Below are 6,000 nucleotides of genomic sequence, written 5' to 3'. Positions count from 1 at the left end.
CTGTTTAAGAAGGGTGGTAAGGACAAGCCAGAGAACTATAGACCAGTGAGCCTGACCTCGGTGGTGGACAAGTTGTTGGAGGGAATCCTGAGGGACAGGATGTACATGTATTTGGAAAAACAAGGATTGATTTAGGGATAGTCAACATGGCTTTGTGCATGGGAAATCATGTCTCACAAACGATTGAGTTTTTTGAAGAAGTAACAAAGAGGATTGATGAGGGCAGAACGTTAGATATGATCTATATGGACTTCAGTAAGGCATTCGACAAGGTTCCCCATGGGAGACTAATTAGCAAGTTTAGATCTCATGAAATACAGGGAGAAATAGCCATTTGGATACAGAACTGGTGGTGGTGGAGGGTTGATTTTCCGATTGGATGTCTGTAACCAGTGGAGTGTCACAAGGATCGGTGCTGAGTCCAACACTTTTCATCATTTATATAGTTAGTAAGTTTGCAGGTGACATCAAAATTGGAGGTGTATTGGACAGCGAAGAAGGTTACCTCAGATTACAATGGGATCTTGATCAGATGGGCCAATGGGCTGAGAAGTGGCAGATAGAATTTAATTTAGATAAATGCGAGGTGCTGCATTTTGGGAAAGCAAATCTTAGCAGGACTTATATTCTTAATGATAAGGACCTCTGGAAGGTTGCTGAACAAAGAGACCTTGGAGTGCAGGTTCATAGCTCCTTGAAAGTAGAGTTGCAAGTAGATAGGATAGTGAAGAAGGCATTTGGTATGCTTTCCTTTATTGGTCAGAGTATTGAGTACAGGAGTTGGGAGGTCATGTTGCGGCTTTACAGGACATTGGTTAGGCCACTGTTAGAATATTGCATGTAATTCTGATCTCCTTCCTATCACAACAATGTTTGAAACTTGAAAGGATTCAGAAAAGATTTACCAAGATGTTGCCAGGGTTGGAGGATTTGAGCTACAGGGAGAGGCTGAACAGGCTGGGGCTGTTTTCCCTGGAGCGTCGGTGGCTGAGGGGTGACCTTATAGAGTTTTATAAAATCATGAGGAAAATGGATAATGTAAATAGGCAAAGTCCAGAACTAGAGGGCATAGGTTTAGGGTGAGAGGGGAAAGATATAAAAGAGACCTAAGGGGAAACTTTTTCACTCAGAGGGTGGTACGTGATTGGAATGAATTACCAGAGGAAGTGGTGGAGGCTGGTACAATTGCAACATTTAACAGGCATTTGGATGGGTATATGAATAGGAAGGGTTTGGAGGGATATGGGCTGGGTGCTGAAAGATGGGACTAGATTGGGTTGGGATATCTGGTCGGCATGGACGGGTTAGACCGTAGGGTATGTTTCTGTGCTGTACATCTCTATGACTCTTGACTCCACCACCAACCCCTCAAAAAAAGTTGTTAAATGCCTTTTATGTCGTTCTTTCTTCCTGAGGTTACTCATAGCAGCATGTTTCCTTATGGAATGCTGACTGGTTTGTAACCCTAACTGAGTAATCACAAAACCAAAAATAACTCGAGAGCTAGGTCTTTATTATTAATCAAACATCACAAGTAAGGCTAACATTTATTCCCTACTCCCCCACCTGGACATCTCCTTTTAAAACTAACCTGTCGAGATCTGTGACACTCACCTCTGGAGCAGGTGGAACTTGAACCTAGGCCTCCTGCGCACAGACAAGGACACTATCTAGAGTTTAGAAGACTGAGAGGGGATCTGATTAAAACGTATAGGATTATGAAAGGATTGGACACTCTGGCAGGAGGAAACATATTTCCGCTGATGGGGGAGTGCCAAACCAGAGGACACAACTTAAAAATACGGGGTAGACCATTTAGGACAGAGATGAGGAGAAACTACTTCACCCAGAGAGTGGTGGCTGTGTGGAATGCTCTGCCCCAGAGGGCAGTGGAGGCCCAGTCTCTGGATTCATTTAAGAAAGAATTGGATAGAGCTCTTAAAGATAGTGGAGTCAAGGGTTATGGAAATAAGGCTGGAACAGGATACTGATTGGGAGTGATCAGCCATGATCATATTGAATGGCGGTGCAGGCTCGAAGGGCTGAATGGCCTACTCCTGCATCTATTGTCTATTGTCTACCATTGCATGTACAACCTCTCCAGAATTCTTTCTACATCAAGGCAGCTTTCAGCTCTATGTGGAACAGAGTTGAGGTTCCGCTAAAGTCTCGATCACAAATTACTTGTACAGTTGGTAGCAGTGGGATTCAAATCCAAACCTCCCCAGGTCATAAAAGGGAGGAGCAGAATTAGCCCATTTGGCCCATCATGTCTGCTATGTTTCTCAACCACATTCGCCTGGAACAACCTTTGATCCTTTACTGATCAAGAACCTATCCATCTCTACATTAAATGCACTCAATGAGTTGGCCTCCACAGTCTTCCGTGGCAATGAGTTCCACAGATTCACCACCCTCTGGCTGAAGGGTTTCCTCCTCATCTCAGTTCGAAAGAGTTGTCTCTTCACCCCGAGGCCATGCCCTTTAGTTCTTGTCTCTCCTCCTGGTGGGAACATCTTCGTCACATCCACCCTGGAATCCTAATTCAGCACATTCATTTGGCCACATGACTGTGATGAAAACACCAAATAATCTGAATGACAAACTACAGCACAATTGGCAGCGGGGGGGATTCACTCGTCCATCCTCCAAAGAGACCGGTACCTGAATGAAACCCGAAGACCACTCGGCCATGCTAACCAGGTTAGTGATCTGCTTAAACGCACTTGTCCAGGGCAGGTAGAACTTGGACCTGCAGACCCAAGGTCGGGACATCACTGAGTTACAAGAGCCCTCCCAGAGCACAAATTAAAAAAAAAACCAACCTGCTAAAGGCATGGCATGACTCACCTCTGGAACAGGTGGGTCTCTAAGGCAGGGACTCCACCACTGCCCCACACCAGTTAGCTCATTGCTGTCTGTACTTGGATGACCATTGCAGTCGATGGTCACAGAAAATGTGTTTGACATAGATTATATTTACCTTGAATCAAACTCACCCGTTAAGTACAGATATGTTAAAACCAATTCTCTGACTATAGTACTCTTTCAAACTAGGAATAATTCTTATGGCATTTATTTTGTATATTCACTCATGTGGACATGGGGATTATCATTTGGCTTTGGGGCAGTATTGTGGCTCAGTGGTCAGCACTGCTGCCTCGCAGCGCTAGGGACCCGGGTTCAATTCCCGCGTCGGATGACTGTCTGTGTGGACTTTGCATGTTCTCCCTGTGTCTGTGTGGGTTTCCTCTGGTTTCTTTGCACAATCCAAACATGTGCAGGTTCAGAGTAAATGTACAGTTGGGGAATAGGTCTGAGTGGGTTACTCTTCAGAAGATCGGTTTCGACTTGTTGGCTTGAATGGCCTGTTCCCACACTGTAGGGATTCTGTTCTGTTCAGCAAAGAACAGAGAACAATACAGTGAGTTTTGAGAAGACTTGTAGCTCAGGTCGAGGTTCTGGATGTAAATTTGCTCGCTGAGCTGGAAGGTTCAGTTCCAGACGTTTCATCACCTTACTAGGTAACACCTTCAATGGGCCTCCAGGCAAAGCACTGCTGATAATTCCTGTTTTCTATTTGTATGTTTGGGTTTCTTTGGGCTGGTGATGTCATTTCCTGTGGTGACATCATTTCCTGTAATGATGTCATTCCCAAGCCAGAGACACATGAGAATTCCTAGAAGCATGGCATTCCTACCGGAACTCTGTCAACAAACACATCGAGTTAGACCCCATCTACCACCGCCTGAGAAAAAGAACAGGAAATGACATCACCAATCCAGAGACACCCAAACATATAAGTAGAAAGCAGGAATCATCAGCAGTGCTTTGCCTGGAGACTCACTGAATACGTTACCTAGTAGGGTTACAAAATGTCTGGAAATGAACCTTCCAGCTCAGCGACCAAACCTACATCCAGAGAACAATACAGCACAGAAACAGGCCCTGCAGCCCTCCAAGCCTGTGCAGATACATTTTGCCCTTCCATAAAAATACTGTCTTCACTTACAGGATCCTTGTCCCTCTATTCCCTCCTAATACACGTGTTCGCCCACGTGTTCCTTGAATGCTGCTATTGTGCAGCTTTTGTGACCTGTCCCTAGTTGCCTGAGAGAAGGTGGTGGTGAACTGGCTTCTTGAACCGTTGCAGTCCATGGGCTGTAGGTGGCCCCACAATGCTGACAGTGAGGGATTAGTAATTCAATAAAGGCATTAACAAAATGTCATCTATGGGTTATTTCCTAAATTAATCGAGTACACAATGGATGTCTGTCTAGACATTCGCCGAAGACTTCGCCATTTCCAAAGTCTAACCTGAGTCAGGTGTTTGGGAATTGGGTCCACTGTTTCCTAACCCAGATTAAAGTTAATAAAAAGGAACAATCTCAGTAAAATAAAAGTTTGAAAGCGGGAATGCAATGGCCTTGTGGCATTAAAATGCAGAAACGTCACTAATATTCTGTGGGTGCTGACCTGAATCCTGCCATGGCAACTTCAGTTCAATAACACATGAAATTAAGAATCTAATGATAATGATGAAACTGTTGCTGATTGTCAGAAAAACCCATCTGGTTCATTAATTTTCTTTGAAGAAGTCTGCCATTCTTACCTGGTCTGGCTACATGTGACTCCAGACCCACAGCAACACAGCTGGTCTCAACTGCGCACTGAAATGCTTGTCTGAACAAGCCACTCTGTTGTAAATCTGTCAAAGATCCTTCCATAGCACATTCCAAACCCATGACCACTTCCATCTAGAAGGGCAAAGGCAGCAGATACATAGGAATGTCAGCCTGCAAGTTGCTCCCAAGCCACTCACCATCCTGACTTGGAAATACATCGCTGTTCCATCAGTACCATTGTGTCAAAATCCTGGAAACTCCCTGTTAAAGGGCATTGTGGCCTACCTACAGCACATGGTCTGCAGTGGTTCAAGAAGGCAGCTCACCACCACCATCACAATGGCAATACATGCTGACCCTGCCAGCGACACCCACACTCTGTGAATGATAAAAGGGACATTAACCTTCTTCCCCTTTCAGATATTCATGAACTAGTTGTGCACTTGCATTACATTTTGTTTCAATTCTGAATGACAATTTCTTCTTTTTATTTCTGGAAATCAGACTTGTAAAAATCACCGCAACCATCCAGATTGAACTTTAGACAGTGCAATACGGTCTGTGGTCAGTTTCAGATTAGCCACAGAACCCATTGGTATTGCCATGTTCCCTCTGCAGCCTAAAGAGTCGATGATTTAGGAGAATCTCCTGTTCCCACCAAGGCCCTACACTCTTATGTTGGCCAAGAAAAAGCAAATCTTTCACTGCCTCCCATCTCCTGAAACTTCCCTCCCATTCATTTTTCACTCTCCTGAACCTGTACTCTTTAACAAAAACATGTCTTGCTGTGCTTGGTTTAATTTGCTACACTTCACTGCTGTAACAAAGGTAGTTCAATGATTGTGAAACATTTTGTCACATCTGTGAGGCATGAACTACATTGTGTGATGTACAACTGGAGTCTAAAACAACAATAAACAGACCCTTTGGTCTGACTTCTATGTCATTCAGCTATCCTAAATTCATCGAGCCCCATTTACTAGCCCATATCCCTCTAAACCCTTCCTATTCATATACCCAGCGAGATGCCTTTTCAATGTTGCAATTGTACCAGCCTCCACCACTTCCTCTGGCAGCTCATTCCATACACATAGCACACACTGTGAGAAAAAGGTGCCCCTCAGGTCCCTTTTAAATGTTTCCTCTCACCCTAAACATATGCCCCCTAGTTTTGGACACCCCCCACCCCAGGGTAACAACACTCAACCTAGGGACGAAAATAATTAGATTAGATTACTTACAGTGTGGAACCAGGCCCTTCGGGCCAACAAGTCCACACCGCCCCACCGAAGCGCAACCCACCCATACCCCTACATCTACCCCTTAACTAACACTACGGGCAATTTAGCATGGTCAATTCACCTGACCTGCACAT

The sequence above is a fragment of the Chiloscyllium punctatum genome, chromosome 27 (genome assembly GCF_047496795.1).
Source record: "Chiloscyllium punctatum isolate Juve2018m chromosome 27, sChiPun1.3, whole genome shotgun sequence".
Lineage (NCBI taxonomy): Eukaryota > Metazoa > Chordata > Chondrichthyes > Orectolobiformes > Hemiscylliidae > Chiloscyllium > Chiloscyllium punctatum.
This window is presented reverse-complemented; position numbering follows the sequence as displayed.